This window comes from Harpia harpyja, chromosome 10 (assembly GCF_026419915.1).
Source record: "Harpia harpyja isolate bHarHar1 chromosome 10, bHarHar1 primary haplotype, whole genome shotgun sequence".
In the NCBI taxonomy this organism is placed as follows: domain Eukaryota; kingdom Metazoa; phylum Chordata; class Aves; order Accipitriformes; family Accipitridae; genus Harpia; species Harpia harpyja.
The window spans coordinates 5,385,274-5,404,569 of record NC_068949.1 but is presented as its reverse complement, the minus strand read 5'-3'; positions in this window follow the sequence as shown (position 1 = coordinate 5,404,569).

Here is a 19,296-nt window from a genome sequence, read left to right as displayed (position 1 = left end):
GAAGGCTGGGTGTTTCAGTCCTTCTGGAGCAGAAAACTTGCCATTTTTAACCATTTCCTTTTGAAAGTTCATTAGAAACATCCCCAAATCTAGAGGTTGGTCCGACAGTATTGCCCCCTGTGTTGTAGGACCTTTATCCAAGACCTCGGGATGATGCTGGGTTGCATATCTTGTGTTAGGATAGCCGACCTGCTTTCCCCTGCAATGGCTATAGGTTTTGTTAATTACTGGGTTGGTGCCTAAATTTGCTGCATCTTTTTAGTCTGAAGTGTCTCCATGGGATCTAACAGGACATAACGGTACCACAGGAGATAGCCAAGATGTTATCTCAAGGTGCGCATCCAGGAGAGGAGAACTCCTTTAGGCCACTCAGAAATGGCAGAATAATAGTTTCTCCCCAGAAAAAGGGAAGAACAAGAAGCCTGGGGCTAACCCCAAGTGGGAAGGTGTTGCAGCTGAAAAAATCCTCATATGGCAGAGATTTCAGCTCATTACAGAAGTACTTCAGTCAGCTGCAAGTTTCTGAATTGTGATGATATTTTTCAAGCAAGGCGATAATGTGGTGTTGTTTTCTTTAGCTGTTCATTAGTGCTGTAAGTAACAGTGGATCATCAGGTATCCTTTCCCATCCATAAGCTCACACTGCTTTTAATATCCCTTCTTAAAAAAGGGAGACAGACAGTCCAGTCTCACTCATGAGAGAAGGCGCTTTTGCAAGACGCGTGTTTGTTCTTGACCCCGGCCGCCGTAAAGGCTCCACTCAAAGCCTCTTTATTCCTTCCTGCCCACTTCACGTCAGGGACAGGTTGCCCCTCTGCAAGGAGATAAGGTGAAGGGTCCGTCCCAGGTGTCACCTCTTGGGAGGGCATGTTGCTCACTGCCATGGGTCAGCCTCTGATGGAAGCCCTCCTGCCTGCAGGAGCAAAGGGAGAGCTGTTTCCTCAACTGTGGCTTTTCCAATCGTTCCCTTTTTACCATCTCCTGGCTCATGGTGGTCTCTTCCCCTTATAAATTGATATTCTAACCCAAGCCTAAAAAGCTGCCTTTCCCACTCAACCCTGCTGCCCTTCACACCGGATGCCAGCTGCGGTAGGAGATCACACTGCAACACAGCTGGTGCAGGAATTTCTGCTGTGGCTTGGCTAATGAGAGCCTAACTCTATCCTCGAATGTACCTCAGGTTAATTAGAGGTGGAAGTGGCCTTTTATTTTCAGGTGAAACGTGTTCCCTGCAGTTTTGCTGCTTGCCCTGAGCTGGCGCAGCAGTGCTACACGCAGGAGTGAGCGGTCTGCAGGAGCTCGTGTGGGGTCCCAGCCTTCTTCCCCCCCAAAATTCTGCCTCTGGGCTGCCCCGAGGACACCCAAAGAGCTGAGCTGGCTTACCACGTAGAGGAGATACACCTGCAATAAATTTGTGGCAGATTGAACCCTGTGGAGCCAAGAAAGCCCCTCTGGTCCCATGGGGAAGAGGTCATGGGGGCTTCCTCAGGTTGGTGGCACTAGCAAGTTCCACTAGCTTCTTTGGTCATGGGTTATTGATATTGTGCGCCCACCCAATGCCTAGGCAAACACCGTGTTGCTGACTTGTGTTGTCCCAACCTTTTCAAGAAGGGTTTTTTCAGAGACATCTCCCAGGATGTGAGCAGCGGGAGGACAACCTCAGAAAATCAGTAGGGGAGGCATGCGTTTTCCCAAGGCTTGTGACGCAAACCCTAACTCGGTGCAGGGCTTGGTGGACAAGACGTTACAGGCTATTTCCAGCTTTCTAAGTGGGGCAAAGCCAGAGTTTCGCCACTCTTCCTGCATTGGTGTAAATGGTGCAAGGATCAGGCCCTGCTCAGGTTTTGAAGCAGCTTCTGCAGAGGTCAGATGTGTAAGACAAGAGGGTCATTGAGGATGACAAAGATGGTCCCAGGGGGGACTAGAAGAGAGCTGCAGCTAAACCTTCTGGGTCCTGAGACAGCAATAAACCTTTCAGCCGCAGTGCCCTGGAAGGCACCAGGACATAGTCCAGCACAGAGCCAGCACTGTGGGAGAGCATCCCAAGGCGGCCTGGGGTATCAGGTGGGATGCCTGGGGATCAGCAGCCACCCGAGGGACCGCCTGAGGCAGTGCCAGGTGCCAGGCACAGTTGCAGGGACGATGGCCAGACGGGAATGCTCCAGGGCTCTTTCAGCAGTTCTCCTCCTATGTCACTTAAGGGATTAAATAATAATGTATTTATTGAAATTCACTGTGTCATGCCATGCGCTGGAAGCAGCAGATACACAGCAGCCTAGGTAGGCTTTAAAAAAGAAAAAAAGCAACATGTGGAAGTGTTTGGCAAAATTTCTGCTGAAAGGAGGAAATAGATGTTTATATGTAGATATAGTCCATCAGCTCTGCCAAAATTGTGATCCCCCTTGCTTCTCCAAAGAGAAGGGGAAGAGGACCCACAGCACACCTGGCAGGTAACGTAAAGGTAATGTAGTGCTGTGGTTTTTTGGGGGAGGGGGGGTGCAAAGCATTGCCATCGTGAAGAATTAAGCTGAAGCTGCAACCATGCAATATGTTCTCAAAGACAAGAGCCAGATAGGCACTTACAGGAGACACAGACATTAGTGGAGTGGGGGGACAGACCGCTTGGCCCCCTATTCCTTGGTAACTAAGTACCACTTATTTATAGAAGCATATTATGGGCAGAAGCTGATGTCTGTGCCTCTTCCCCATGGGGGGATAAGTGACTGTGGAGACCCACGCAAGCATTTGAGTGCAGTTTAGAGCAGCATTGATCAGACTTTGTCTAGCCGCTCCTCTCACCGCTTCTGCTGGCAGGGCTTCACTTTTGTTTCCCAGTCCTGCGATGGGGCTCTTCTCGCTTCCTGGTTTCTCTGGGTGGGTTTGCAATGACGTGAGAGAAGCTTGGGTTGTATAAGGAGGTCAGAAGCAAGGCAATAAAATTAAATAGCATCGCCTCGTGACATAGTAGTCTACCTCATTCTTAGACCAGGAAACATTATCTTCAAAATAATTTTTTTTGTCATTCTAGGGTGCGGGAGCGTTCTTTTATATTTACTCATTTTCTTCTCATCTCCTAAGCGACATGCTGGCAGGCATATGATGAACCTCAGCCCCAGTCGAGATGCACGTGCTTATATCTCCAGTGTGTAAAGTAATCCACAGGCATTGATGGGATCGCTAAAGGCTTGGTGTTAACGATGGCCTTAAGTGGGTGTTCAGCCTCAGATCCCATTCATTGTGCAGAAGTGGTCACTGAGCAGCTTGTGCGAGCCAACGTTAGCCCATGGATCATCTCAAGTGGTCACTCCAGCTGTTTATTATTCCTTATAGGTAGTGTGTGACTGATCACCGAAATTACCCTCTGTTGCTTCTGCGCTCTGATTAGATTCCTGCAATTTTGGAAGAAGTGGGATAATAAATAACAAATCATGAGGAGCGAATAACAAGTGCCTCTGTTTGTGCCGAGGGGTCCTTCTTTGCATGCCGAAACGGGGATTTATCTGCTGTTGCTCTCCTCTGCCTGCTAGTTTTTATTAGTGCAATGAGTTTAGGTGTGTTTTTCCCAGCAGCAGCAGCTTGGGTCTTGCTGAAGCAAAGAGCTGTTTGCAGCCTGAACGTGCGTTAGCCAGGGGAGCTGGCAGCATTTGGCCAACTCTGAATCCACTGAAAAGCCTTTAAGAGAAGGAGAAGGAAAAAAAAATATAAATAAAGCTGGGGGGGGGGGGGGGGGCGGCGGAACCCAACCCTAATGCTTTTTGTTCCAGCAACTTTCTGCCACCAGTTAAATAGAGAATCAAATATGATCAGCCACGTAGAAAAATGAAATGAAGCCTGGGTTTGCTTGACATTGCTGCTTGCTTTGGCTGCGGTTTTGTCCCAGTGCACGCGGGCTGCAGCTGCTGACATAGTGTTGGCCATGTCAGCAAAGGCTAGGAATAATTTTTTTTTTTTTTTTAACCTGGTTGCTCTCTGCCTGCTACTGTCAGCCACTCGGACAGAGTCACCTCCCTGTATCTCCTCTTCTTCAGCGTCCTTTGAAAGGCGGCAGCATCACCTTTTTCAAAAGCGAGCATAAAGCTAAAACTCTTCTACAGCTTTACTGGAATGCTATGGAAAAGTGGCAGTAAAGTTGACTAGGCAGGGAGATAAATTGCCTTCGTCTGCCCATCAAAAAAAAAAAAAAATCCTTTCTCTGCGTGGATGGGAAAGAGATTTTTTCCCCCAGTTTTTCCTCCTCTGTGCTGGTGTGGTGGGTTGACCCTGGCTGGATGCCAGGTGCCCACCAAAGCTGTTCTATCACTCCCCCTCCTCCTCAGCTGGACAGGGGAGAGAAAATATAACAAAGGGCTTGTGGGTCGAGATAAGGACAGGAGAGATCACTCACCAATTACTGTCATGGGCAAAACAGACTCAGCTTGGGGAAAATTAACTCAATTTATTACCAATCAACCAGAGCAGGGTAATGAGAAATAAAACCCAATCTCAGAACACCTTCCCTCCACCCCTCCCTTCTTCCCGGGCACAACTTCACTCCCGGATTCTCTACCAACCCCCCAGCGGCACAGGGGGACGGGGATGGGGTTTACGGTCAGTTCATCACACGTTATTTTCTGCCGCTTCATCCTCCTCAGGGGGAGGACTCATCACACTCTTCCCCTGCTCCAGCGTGGGGTCCCTCCCGTAGGAGACAGTCCTCCATGAACTTCTCCAATGTGGGTCCTTCCCACGGGCTGCAGTTCCTCTCAAACTGCCCCAGCGTGGGTCCCTTCCACGGGCTGCAGTCCTTCAGGCACAGACTGCTCCAGCGTGGGTCCCCCACGGGGTCACAAGTCCTGCCAGAAAACCTGCTCCAGCGTGGGCTCCTCTCTCCGTGGGCCCACAGGTCCTGCCAGGAGCCTGCTCCAGCGTGGGCTTCCCATGGGGTCACAGCCTCCTTCGGGCACCCACCTGCTCCGGCGTGGGGTCCTCCCCGGGCTGCAGGTGGATATCTGCTCCACCGTGGACCTCCATGGGCTGCAGGGGACAACCTGCCTCACCATGGTCTTCCCCACGGGCTGCAGGGGAATCTCTGCTCCAGTGTCTGGAGCATCTCCTCCTCCTCCTTCTTCACTGACCTTGGTGTCTGCAGGGTTGTTTCTCCTACATGTTCTCACTCCTCTCTCCGGCTGCTGTTTTCCATCCCAGCAACTTTTTTCCTTCTTAGAAATGTTATCACAGAGGCGTTACCACTATCGCTGATTGGCTCGGCCTTGGCCGGTGGCGGGTCCGTCTCAGAGCTGGCTGGTATGGGCTCTCTCGAACACAGGGGAAGCTTCCAGCAGCTTCTTACAGAAGCCACCCCTGTAACCCCCGCCGCTACCAAAACCTTGCCACACAAAGCCAATACAGCTGGCCACTGTGTTCAAAGGAGAGGTCCCTGTGGAGAGGTCCTTGCGCCTTGTGGAGCACGCTTCTGGTCCCCACGATGTCAGCAGGAGGTTTGCTGTCAGCATGCATCGGAGCTGGGATGCCACGCTGGGGTTTCGGTGTGCCTGCAACCAGACGTGACTTTCTAATGCCGTTCTGCAGCGCTGAGCACGGCACAAGTGTTTGCAAGGGCAAGGCTGGAGGTACCAGCAATGCTCGTGAAGGCAGCTCTGTGGAAGCTAAAACCATATCCAGCCCCTTTTCTACCAGCAGTGAGTTAAAGTGCTTGCAAAAGCAGTCTGTTGCTCTCGGCTCTGTGCACTATAATGGTGTTGCAGTCTCCTCCTTGCTCCTATTTTATTTTTTTTTCCTTCTTATTTTCCCTAAGGACTTTTGCTTTTGAAATACGCTGTTGATTTTTTGATCTCCTCTACTTTTGAAAAGGCCGCCAGGAAGGTCTTGTCAGCAATTTAATGGGGAGATAAAAGAAGAAGGAAAAGGGGATTGTTAACAGAGGGATAGCGCCTGACATCTGGACGGGGCTAATGCGTGATAAGACAGGAGGGTTGTAGGCAAATCTGCTGCGCTTGATCTCTCGCCAAGGCAGAGCTCGGACTCGATGGCTTTAAAGCACATCTGTGTGGACGGAGCTCAAGGGATGGAGGATGCTTGTAGGATGTGAAGTTAGCAGCCAGGGTTTTGGGGGTGCTGATGTCCTTCCAGAAAGCTTTGTGCCATGCAGAGCTCCTGAGCGGTCCACCCGAACCTCCGCGTGGAGGTGGTTGGAGCAGGCACTAGGAAGAGCAATCACTGGCTTGTTAGTTATTGAGCTTGTTAATTATTTGGTTTATCTTGGTGCTTTTCTGTTCCTCCAATGCCTTTGAGCTGGAGTAGCTGTTTTTCAGTAAAAACCAGGCAAAGGAACAGGAGGATATGTTCAGATGCTGGCTTGAGACTCCTCTGGGGCTTCAAACACCCTTTGGCTCCGGTTGAACTGAGAGCTAATGCTTTAATAGATTGGTTTTGTAGCAGATGGCACCCACCACCTCGTCCCCAACCCGTGCACAACCTGGGAGGCAGCTCCGAATCCGGGCTCGATTTTGCTGCTTGGGCCCCATTTCTGGTTCCTGTTGGCCTCCTTCTGCAAAGTTTTGCTCTGCGCTGGAGAAAAACACGACAACAAAAGCTCAGCATTTGGGGAAGTGCTTTTCCTGTAAGTGCAGAAGTCTGTGTGCAAGGAGAGGTTCCAGCAAAGAAATCGATGTTGAATGCACACTACCTTCCTTTTTTTGGTCCATACGTAGGAAATGAGACAGGTTTGGGTTTTTTTTTAAGGGCAAAGAAGGCAGCGGTTAGCCACGGAACTAATTTTGGCTACTGCCTGCATTAGAGAGAACTCTCCATAAGAGATGCTGGCTCAGATGCTTCTTTCTCTCCATCCACAGGTGAGAATAGCTTCAAAAGTTAAATCCAATATATAAAGGCAGAGAGGGAAATGTTTAATTGTCCTGACTCTGCTGCAGGCTGATAAGCTCACATTGATTTTCTGTAGCAAAGTCTCCAGAGTGTACGTGTTGGTGTGTGTGCAAGTACGTGCGTGAATGTTCCTTGCTCCTTGGGTATTTGTAATCTCCCGTTGCGTGGCAAGAGCTTGATGCTTCCTCCAGAAAATGGCCATTTACAGCACAAATTTTATATTATTTTTTCCCCTCCTTTTCATCCTTTCTATTGGCTTCCTACAAACTTTCCACCAGAGTGGGGAGGGAGCTCTCAGGAAAGATGTCCCTTCACAATGCATATCGCTCAACCTGAAGCTGAAAGGCAGGTTCATATTCACCACATCATTTAAAATCATCCTGTCCAGGGGTCTAATCCCTGCCTATTTCTGCTTGTAAATACAAACAGAGGGAATAATACAAATAAAGGCAGTACCCAACTGGGGCTTTACCAATAGCTTGAACTATTTTGTACCAGAGAAGCACAGAAAAACGTCCAGTTAACTCTCTATCTATTTATTTTTATGGTTTGTTGGAAAGAAAAATAAACGAACACAGCAACAATGGATAGTCCAGCAAGTTTTATAGCTCATCTCTGAGGCCTACGAGCTCCAGAAATTTGGGATGTCTAGCCGGAACCTGGCTCTTTATCTCACCTGAGCATCCAAACTCACCGAGATATTTTTTCCCAGTGCTAATTATAAAAAATTGGTTTGTCTGTAGTGGTGGAGAAATGTCCAGAGGAGCCAAAAAGGAGACAAGCAGCATTTAGATGGGGGGGGGGGGGGGGGTAGGAAAAAGAAAAAAAGCCAACCTCCCTGGAGATGTAATAGGCTTAGTAGGCCTGCTTGACACATGTCGGATAAAATAAAAAAAAAAAACCCACAACAATGTTTATAAGAAGATTAGCTTGAACGTGGTGAAATTTCTCTAGGGACTGTCCATGGCTGAAGCTCAAACCAACAACTCCCAGGGCCTTATCAGAGTAATGAATTTCCACCACTTTGGGCCATTAAAAATCCTCCCCCTGGCCCCTTTCCCCACCCGAAACATCTTTGATTTGGGGCGCATCTGCTGGGGACGGTTCAATTTGTGTTGTCCCCCTCCTCGGTGGGACGGAGGTGCGGCGTTGGGAGTTAACTCACTGGAAATAACGTGATGTGACTATCTAATTTGTGGCTGCCACCCCTCCGGGAAAAAGACCTGTCTCTGGGCAGCAGATTATCCTCGGGCTCATTACGACATTGTTCCAAAACAAACCCTCAGGCTTCTGCCTATAATCACTTTTACATACGTGTAGGCAAATGTCTCTCCATCCATGCTTGCCACGTCGCAGGTGGAGATGGAGCCAGAGCTGCATTACACCGGGGAGAAGACATGTGGCCATAACTGCTTGCATGGGCAGTGGCTGGTAACCACTGGTATTAACCACTGGTTAGGTTTCAATCAAAATTAGAGTTAGGTTTCATTTTCCTGAAAACCAGTAGACATGGGGTTGGGGTCTTTTTTGGTTGGTTGGGCTTGGGTTTTGGGGGTTTTTTTTGTGTTTTTTTGTTTTTTTTTTTTAGAAAAGCAACTAAGCAGCAAATGTAAAGAGATCAGTCTTCAAAAATTTCAGCTTAAATTCTCAGCAGATATAAGTATGTGGGAGAGCAGAGAGGTTAACCCACACTTCCCTTGACTCTTTTTGCCCCATCCAGCAGTGCCATGGAGCTGCTCCAGTGTTTTCAGGGTCAGTCCCTGCAAGCCTTGCCTTGCTGAGGTCCTGGGGCTGCGTGCCACAGAGCTCCTTCTGCCTCTGCCACTGCTTTTTCCTTGAGTGCTCTTCTGCTAAAAGCCATAATTATCATGTTTTTTAATCAGAACAAACACACCACTGAATGCAACAGCAAAGTGGCCCTTTTATATCCCCTTAATGGTGGGAAGTGCTGAAGACAGGGCCAACACCAAAAGCAAGATTTTCACTAGTGGTAGCCAGTCTTTAGAGACTGTTTGGGGACCTGTTTGGGGATATTTTGGTGATAGCTCTGGGGGTGCTTGTCAGGGGGCTGGCAGGGTTGGTGGGGGATCTATGGCACATAGCTGTGCGTTATTTCGAAGATGCGTGGTGGCGGTCTTTGTGGGGTATTAGGTGAGCAGGTTGTGATGTTTGGGATGGTTCTGGTATATGGAGGGCACGCTTGTACTATGAGGGAAATTTGAGTGGGATTTGTGATATTTAGGCATTCAGATTTGGAAGGTCTGAAAGAGCTTGTGGTTTTGGGCAGAGTTGTTCTGTGTGGTTTTTGGACCCATTGAGATAGCTTCAAGAAGTTCAATATTGCTGACTATTTTCAAAACTATCGATGGCCAGCTCCAGCCAGGTTTATTTATTCTGGTGCATCAGAATGCATTTGCCTGTTGTCCTGCTATTAGCTGGCTGCAGCAACGTGCAAGCTCTCGATTAGCGATTGCTTTACAGCGACCCGAGAGGGGCTTGGTGCTTGCTGAGACGAGACAACGCGCAGCCTCAAGAGCCTGCGCCTTGAACTGCCTGCGTGGCTAAAGTGGCCAGAAGCTGTCTAGAGACAGAGGCCAATGTTTGAAGCCATCGGTGGTTTTTTTCCAGTGTATGAAATGCTTGGATCCAGTCTGGAGCAGCTGGCGGGGGAAGGACCCTGTGCCGGCAGCCAGCACTTGCATCGCCGAACCCGTGCTCACCCCGGCATGGTTTGGCACACTCACCCATCCCTGGCAGCCTGCTCCTCCAGGATTACGAGCGATTAAGCAGGCGTGAAAACGCAGCGACCCTCCCTTGCCACGCAGAGGCAGGAGCAAAGGCGTGGATCCCACTTCGCCCTCCTTCCCACCCCCTCCCTGCTCTCCTGGGCATCCAGGGGTACGTGTTTCCTGCTGGCCCTACAGATTCATATGGGAAGAGCCATGCAAAGGGCTCGGGAGAAGCCCTTGCTTTAAAAATTGCTTTTGCAAGATTTTACTATGGCAAAATCGCCCTTGGTGCAGCAGACATCCTCTGGGAGTTTGCATGGTGCACTGCAACACGTTCCCTGAGTGCCAGGAGATCTCTGCCTAGTCTGCCTATGCCTCCTTTCCATGAGTTATGATCCTTCTCTTGTCATCCCCCGCTCCACCACGGTGAGGAAATTATTTATTTGGGAGGGGAGGGGCTGTTAAGGGAGATGGATTATGCGTTTAAGGTTTAAATACATGGAAAAGGGAGAAAAGACTCTTCTTCCTTCCCCCCCCCGCCCCATCTCCCTTGGTGGGCTCGGCACTACATCCTGTATTTTTCATCCAAATGGAATGGTTTATTTTTACCTCTTTAGAAAAATAAGCATTAAAAGTTACAAGATGGATCGCCCGCATGCAGATCTTCAAGGGCTGGAGGCGAAGGCTGCGGGGAATATTGCAACTGAGAGGCGGCTGAAGGAATAAGTCAGTAATATGTGTGGAACTGAAAGGCAGCTGGACCATTCATTCCCATTATGAAGAGGTGCACTACCATTAATAATCATTTTAACAAGAGCTGGCCTGAGCTAGCAGGTCTGGGCTACATTTCTGGAGAGTGAATTTTTATTTAATAAAAAAAAAAATACCATGCATACAAATGAAAAGGTACGGCGGGCTCACTTCTCCTACCTGATATTTATTATTGCTTCACCTGCCTTGGAATAGGAACATTTATTTGGCTAACACATATTAAAAGGGCTGTGCATGCCATATTTCCTTTCCTACAGCACTCAAAACCCAGCATACTTTGACTTAAAGCTCTGAAAGTGCTGGTTTCTGAGCAGCTGTAACCTTTCCAAGGAGGAAAGGCCCACCTCACCTGGATGAAAGGACCTAACCATCAGAAATCCTGTGTTTCTAAGGGGGGGTTGTACAAATCTCGGAGGCTGCACGGTAAGGCTGGAGTTTGCCAAAACTTCTGCTTTTGCTCAGGTGCGTTTCTGTAGCTCTGGCTTGTCTGGAAAATCAGCGGGGCGCAGGTTCAGGAGATGGAGCATTGGTGAGGATTTTACCCATAAAACCACATCCTTTAAAATAGATAATGTGTTCCTTTTTAAAGGAATAAATGAGTAAAAACCTTTGGGTCTTTTATGAAGCAGCCATCAGGAAGAAAGCTTTTAATCTTGGCGACTTAAGAGAACAGGGAAATTAGCCGTTAACCGGGCACTCCTCATCTACTTTATATTTTAGGGAAAAAAGCAGCAAGACAAAGAACCAAACCTGAGATAGGGGTGTTTGGGCTGCAGACTGGGAGCTAACTGAAGCCCACCAGTACAATCCCCACTCCAGCTGTGTTGCCCAAGGCTTTGGGGATGTGGGAAGTGCGGGAGGTCTTCCTGCTCTCACATGTGCCAAAAGCATCCGTGCACCCAAATATAAGTACCTTTATCACAGTGTACCAGTATTTGTGTCCACACACGCCAAGGCAAGTATGCAGGACAGGGGACATACAACCAGCTATGCATGGAGAAGGTCTTACTGATGGGGGTGGGCTGTGGCATCTTGAAGCGCCACCAAAAAAGGTTCTAAAGGGCAGAGAGGTTGGGCAATGCTAAGCCAAGGTGTTTGTTTAGACGTGAAGGTCATGGCTGAGACACCTCTGTCAATAAGGAAAGGACAGGCAAACTCTGGAGAAGGACTATCCCAGAGAACTTCTCATGCCATGGTGGTATCAGAGCGGTCCTGGTCTCCTGGCACCTGATATGGCATCCTGCAGGTTGGGATGCTCTACAGGCAGGCTCTTCTCTACAGACTTACTGCTACATTAAAGTACTTGGATTTGGGCACAGTTAAGGTCTGAGAGGTCTGCAGGGCATCCCTGATTGTTTTATGCTGCTGGTGGTACGATCATGAAGTGAACTTAGCCAGTTTGTCCTCAGGAAAGTTGTGGGGTTTTTTAATTTATACCAAAAAAAAAAAAAAGAGCGAGAACACAATATCAGCTGGGCTCCTGCTACATCTGGCACCTTCATCTTCCCCTCCTGACGCTGCTTGGCCAGACTGTCTGGTAAACATATTTTATGTTTTCTTCTCTAGATGGGTTGGGATAATTGATGCTCACCTTCTGCCAAGCGCAGGGTACCACACCTGGGAAGGCACGCCACGTGAGCCACGTGCTGCGCGCTCACTGGGCACGTCCCGGCGTACCCTGAGGCTAGTGAGAGCTGCTGCACCAGCAGCAAACCCCTTATTTTGGATAAATAAATCTCTTTTCCCAGCGACGCAGCTTGTTTCCCTCTTCGGACCTGGTTATTCGCGCATTGGGCTTTCAGAGGTGACTTGCCGTTGCAAGGACAGCATATCTGACTGAAGAGATGGGGGTTTGGGTAGTGCCAACAGCTGTTCTTTGGAAATGAAGGTGATCCTAAGAGCCGAGGGACGGGGACAGCTCGCTTTCATTAGTCACTGTTAAGATCGTGGTCCCTGGATCTCACAAAGGCCAGGAGAGGTTGAGGATTTGCTATTTTCATGGTGTTGCAGCAGTAGATGCTACGGGCTCAGTATCTGATAGGAAGCGGAGAGCAGAAGAGCTATCTCCCTGGAGGAACCAAGGAGATGGGGAGATATCTTCTCCTCCTCATTTAACTGAGCTTTCCTGCCTTTAACTGAGCCATTTCAACCCTCTTCCCAGAAAGCCCTCTCCCATGGTAGTACCTTTGTTCTGCTTTTAGTGGGGGCACTTATGCAGCATTTGTCCCAAATTTATGAAGATTTGCTGCTTTGAGAGCACTACCCTTCTGCCAGATTTGCTTTAAAAGAAAACAGTCAAAAGCTAATAGCAGGTGCTGACGTACAAACACGGAGTGGGATCCCATGTGCCTTTTCTCCTTGGGAAATGAGAAGAAAACTTAAATTACTGAGATTTCAGTTTTTCTCTCTGATGATTCATTCACAGCCCTCCCATCTCGGTAGCCGGCTCACCCCATACCCCCACCTCCTATCTCATACCTGCTCTTTCTCCATCTCAGAGATTTTGGAAATTCAGATCCATCTGGTTCTTTCTGATGGCAAGATAGTGTATCACAGGCAACGCAGGCAGGGCCCAGGCGGAGCCGCAGCGTTAATTAATGGTAATCCCTTAATCCTAGGGTGATGTGAGAGACTGCATTGCCCACTTTGTCCCCTCCTGAGTGCAGAGAGGTGTCAGACCCATAACAGCAAAACTGCCTGTCCAACACTGCACCAGGCACCAGAGGTGGTTTTTTTTCCTCTGATTATCTATATTTGAATAACTAGGTATTATCACGGGTGGGGGTGGGGGCGTGGGTTCCTGCTGTTGGTTGTCATAATCTGGTGAGACCACCTTTGCCACAAAAAAAAAAAGAAGAAAATTATTTCATTTGCAATTTTAAGGGGAATTAGAGGTGGAGTTTGCTAGGACAGGTTTTCTTCCCTTCTGCCCTTCCCCCTGGGGTCAACATTTTTATTCAGAAAGGAGCCCACAGTGCCGAAAAGCGATTGGACAACTTATCGTGTTTGATCTGGAATTTTTCTGAATGCTGTCATCCAGTTGATCAAAATTGTTCAGCTCTCAGCTATCCAACATAAAAATATCTTTTTTTTTTTTTTTAATTTTGTGCATGTCAGTTCTTCAACACCAACAAGAAGCAACAGGAGAAAACATGAAGATCACATAATTCCCACAGAAAATTGCATTTGGATGAAAAAGCCATTTTTTTCTTCCCCTCCGGAATGGTAGTTTGAATAAAATAATAATAAAAAAGAAATATTGACTAGTTCTGCTTCTGGTGGTGTCTGTGTTTCCTTCTCCAAAAGGAAAGCACCCATTCCCGGCATATGCCAGGAGGCACTATTGGGCTGCGAGTATTAAGGCCACACTGACACAACCTGTATCCTTACCTCTCCTATTTCCCACCAGCAGACTCTGAGCTTTCAAAGTCACCAACCCAGTAGGAAACAGCAGAGCAGTGTTTTGATGGCCTATATTCCATCTGAGTCACCTGAGCTATGCCTTTCTTCTCTCTAATTTGCTCTGGTTTTGTTATATTGCCTGCTTCCACGTTTCCCATTGTAACTCAGCCTTGGGTCAAGGCCAGCATTAAGCACATTCAAGCCTCCAGAGGAGCCTGTTGATATCTTGTGTTGGGTCTGGCACATGGGTGAATTTTATTCCTGGATCATGCTGACCTGGAATTTAAAAGGTCAGGAGATCTCCCCAGCTGCAGTGTGATGCAGCGCTGCCCAGGCTGGATGCTCACACAAGCTTCAGTTCTTCTGGGCTGTGATGAGGTCAAGGCTAGCAAACCAGAGCATGAAAAGGAGGGTAATGTTTTGCTAAAATTTGCTATCTTATGATGTGAAGCTCCTTGGAGGGTCTCACACCCTCTCCAAGGATGCTCGATGCTTCCTCTTGGACCATCTTCACCAGGGTGGTCCGGTCCTCCTCCCAGCACCCCCTGCCCCCTCCCTATGCTCCTTGGGATGGGGGGATTTACCCTGGTTTTGCCTGGGTGTAAGATTTAGGAGCGCTTTCACCTTTTCTCAGCATCAGCAGAGTTGTAGGAAAACTAAAACCTGGGCTTCAAATTAAAAATTAAGACTGATAACATTCTTATATGTGTCATTAAAAAACTGCTGCGTTAAGTATGGCACATTTCCACACACCCAAGAGTGCTATTCTAGGTCTAATGAAACCTCTTCCTCTAATGCAGAAAAGTATGAATGTTTCTCCAAAGCCCTCCCTTTAACAGATTCATCTCTGCTGTAAACACCAGCCATCTCTGAGGGTCTCTAAGCGACTGCTGTTCGGGTCAGTCCTGTCTCCAACCTTCATTTGCTACTCAGCTGCACAGAGGCAAGCTGGGATGGGTTAACAGGTGAGGTGTATTCCCAGCTAAGGCCATTTAATTGAGTGGATCCAGCTGCTGGGGGATAAAAAGGGAAGACCTGAGCAGTACTGGATTGGTGAGGGCCTGCTGGGTCTCTGCTACTAGGCTTCTGCATGAAGAACTCCAGGTTTGCTGTATTTAAATTTAAGATTAGTGTTTACTAACCCCCTAAACTTTTCTTTTTTCCTTTATTTCAAGAGCTAAAAGGTTTTCTGGCTGTGCTACTATTTGCTTTCTGTGCCTTTTCTTTCATAGTCTAGGGGAAGGGTTTGGGGAGTTAGAGCCTGTCTTTTCATCAGCTGTTAATATATTCAAGGGCACCAGCTTTTCTTTCTTTTTGGTGCTTGAATTTCCTTATCTTGTAGTGCTTGGAGCAGCTTTCTGGTTTATGAAAGCTGTATGTGGGAATGCCTAGGAAGTCAGGAAAAATGCCTGCTGAAAGCATCTTGGTCTGTGTGTAGTAACAGCAGCAATCCTTCATGTGGGAAGAAAAAATAGTGGAGGAGCATAGGTGCTGCGATATATGCTGATGCTGTGTGTGTAATAGCTGTGATGTGGATAAAACCCCAGCTGTGTTTAGCCTTAGTTTTATATTACTTTGGATGGGTGAACCGGAAAAGGAAAGAAATGAAAAAAGGAGTCAAACATGCATAAAAATTAGAGGTGGAAAGACCTAGGTCATCTACTCAATACTTTCCTGCCACTGGATGATTGTTCCTGGACTGAAATCTCCTCTTGGAGTTATGGCTGGGAATACATTAACCTTTAAAACAATAATATTAGAGTGTTATATATTTTCTTTAACCCAGATGCTGGAAATCTGGTAGATGTGAAGTGCAGTTATGTCTGAGTCCTGCAGGAAATTTTTTTTTTTGGGGGTGGGGGGGGAGCTTTCTTTGTGAAGGAGCTCTCAGCCTGCTGTAGTTCACCTGAAGGTAGTATTGACCTGGAGCACAGCTGGCCAGTCCCTGACCCAGGTGGGACTGTGCTGTGTCCTGCCAGGGCTCTGTGAGCACCAGTGCAGCAGAGTCCAAGCCGTCGGGGTCCTTGCAGCAGCAACCCTGCACTTGCGCCGGTCCTGCTGTAGCCAGGACTGCTCTCTGGTCTGTCTGTGGGAGTCCCAGCTTGACCTGTAGGAACAAGTCACAAGAGTACAAGGAGTGCGTTGCCTTGCAGGCATGTGCTTGTTTTTTTAACCTCTCGTGTATGGTATTTAAATGATACTCTGGAGCTGAACTGTAGTGGACCTGGGTAATTTCAGTTCCTGCTGCTGTGGCTGGTTCCTGGAGGTGGAGGGCAGAGAGATCTTTCTTCATAGCTCCACATTTCAAAGCAGCATAGAAACTGTCAAGGGAATGTGTGTCCTTGAGTTTTGTTAGTGCCCAGGAAGGCACTTCAATAGCAATGGCTTGCCTATGGCTTTCAAAGTGGTGTTCTTAAGTTTCTGTCAGTGTTTTTGCCCATGTTTCATAGGCAAGAGGACTGGGACACCAAATTAGAGGAACTCTGGCTGGTGCCTTATCTGCTGAGCATTTCTTCCCTTCCTGAGCCTTTGCTGCTGACTTCTTATGGGCTGAGATGGTGTCTCAGTTGTAAGTGGCCGGAAAATTTATCCCAAGGCAACAGGTTGGTAGACTAGGTCCAATTTGAAAACCACTATTATTTTTTTTAATCTTCTGTTTGGACCGTCGTCTGCTGCTTTTCTGAGTTGTTCAGCAAGTTGCAACACAAAGACACAGAGAGGGATGTACTGTTATTATTGGTGGTTGTTGTTCCTAAGTCTTTATTGATTTTTATGAAAGAAATAATAACAATGTGCATGAGGTATCCAGCTAACAAAAGAGGTCCTGCAGTACTCATCTCAAATTAAATATATAGAAGCAGAATCCAACTGGGATATTGACAGGCAAATACAAAGCTTTGTGATTCAGCGTAGTGCTGGAGTGAAAGCAGGACTTTGCCTTGCCACAGCCCACCTTGGTGAGGAGAGACACAGCATTGTTCTTCTCCGCAGCTCGTTGAGAAACATGTCCAAAACATCTTTGCCCGAGGCCAGAAATATGTATGTTTATCAGCAGGAGGGATCTGCTACCTGAGACTCGATTTTGGGCTGATCTGTGCTAGCTGGGGGGGAACTGGGATGCCCCCATGGCAGCAGGAGTGGGGTTTGAACCCACCCCCTTATAATGCAAGAAGGTAACTCAATCAAACTGCTGTGCTTGAGCTCGCCCTGGCTGAGCAGATCTGTTTCTGTAGAGGGTTTCTGACAACCATTTGTTGTTTGTCTGGGTTTCTGGTGTACATTGGCTCAGGGCGTCCTGCCTTTCAGCAATAAAATGGCCATGAGGAGGGAAAGCAAAGAGAAAAATCTGTAAATCTGTTCCTCACTGTCTGTCTCTTTTTCCTGCTGGGATTAACCTGCCAATGGTTGATGCATCCCAAGTAGGGAAGGATGTGAGGAACCAGCTCTGACATTGCAACTGCTCTGAACTCCATCCACTTTAAGCTGATCCTAACAGAGGGGTTGGAAAAGCTTGTTCTCCTTTTTTCCTTTTCTCCCTTTACTTTGGCATGTTCTCATGTGGGTCAGAAAGACCATGTTGCTGCTGTTCCACCTGGGAGCAGAAGCTACGAGGCACAACATGAAAAGGCATCATGGTCTTTGTAGGTTTGTTGCCTGATTCTCACTCCAGAAAGACTGAGAAATTGAAACGAGGCTCAGGTAATCTTGTAATGTCAGAATATGTCTCTCCCTTGACTTTACAAGGAATTCCTGAGCATGATATTGAATCACAACCATATCTCCGCTCTTAAATCATTTCCTCTAGCAAAACATCACCCCATAGAGGAAGTCCTTTCAGCGAAGACAGAAATGAAAGCGTTTATCGGTTTGAAAAGATCCCTCTGTGTGCCAGAATCAGTGAGAGAGAGAATGGAAGTGTTAGTGCCTCTGGCAATGCCTTCGCAAGGCTGTTTGTCATCCCAGCACAAGAAGAAGCTGAGCACACACAAATATTAAACTAATATTTTTGGCGCTTGGTGAATTTTGATAGTCAGTTCATGGTGCCTGAGGCAGCAAACAGGAATGAGATGCAGTATCCTTAAGCTTTGTATTCATGGCTGAATTGATGCTCCTTTTATATTTATTTATAAGTATGTATGACTCTCAGTATTGCTATTTATCTGTTGTGCGAGAGAGAGATGCTAATGATAGCCAGTAGCAGGACCCAACCAAGACTGCCAAGTCAGGAAGTAAAACAGCAAAATAAACTGGTTTTGGTCCTCAAGATGCTGCCTACACTAAACTGATGACATGGCAATTTTCTGCTCAACTGTGAACAGAGAAATGGCTGAGGATGTGCAGGATCACTAGAACAGACTGCACATTTCCCAAATCTTTGCAGTTCAGTGTCAAAATCCTTCGTCCTACCTAGGTGTGGGGCAAAAAAAGAAAAGGAAAGCTGAGAGCTGGTTAATCACCAGAAGGTCAAGGCTAGTGCTGAGGCTTTTGCACGGCTGTAGGATGGAAACCTGTCCTCTTCCTCCAGATGTGCCCTAAACTGGTGTTACTAGACTTGACTGTGAGGACCTGAGTTGAGGTTTTTTTTTTCCTCTTGGACAAACAGAGGAAAATAAACGAGGCTGCCAACCCATGACCCTTCTGGAAAGACAAGGCCACCCTTTGTGCTCCAAATAGCCACACTGTTGGTTGAGATGTACTTTGTAGACAGTGTACCAATTATGTGGGCTTTTTCAGAGCTTGGGAGTGGCATGAGCTGTTATTTTCTTGCGTGAACAAGGAAGAGGCTAAGAGGTGTAAGAGGCAATAGCTTTGCAAGCAAACTGCAGTTAATCCATAGTTAAATTTAACTCCCAGGGAACATCAGGAGCCAAAGCCAAGCTTTGTGTGTTGCAGCACATGAGGACAAGCGCCCTCCCAGCTCACTGTGGGTGGCTTCATGGAAGGAGCTGGTCCAGCACTGAGCTCGTTCAGCTTCTTTCTATGGGAAGATGCAAGGAAATTCCCATGTTGTGCTCCTTGCTTCAGCCTGGGACAAAAATGAGCTGAATGACAAAGAGAAAGGACAAGAGGTTCTCTCTCTCTGTCTCTTCTCAACCATCTTTGAGGGTGATTCATCCTCCCCAAATTCCTGGCAATTTCTCTCAGTGACCAGCAGCTCTATCTTGTGTTGCTGACTCATAACTGCTGGAAGCTTCTTTGGCTGAATTCAGAGTAAGGAAAATTTATGTGTTGGCTTTGATCTTGCATGAAGTTGTTTTATAGAGGGCAAGGGGCAACCCAAGAGAGGGGAGGAACAAAAGATGTAGTTAGGAAGCAGTAAAGATGAAGGAAAAGGAGGTAAAACCCAAGAAAGGAAACGTGTATGTGGATTTTGAGCAATGGAGAAAAACATTCAGCTGATCCGAAGCCAAACAAATGAACAGCATGATGAATGACGCAAAACAATGCGCTGCAGTTGGTTTCTTATTGCAGCAGTGATATTACTAATAAAATCAATACCAGTAGTTAGCTA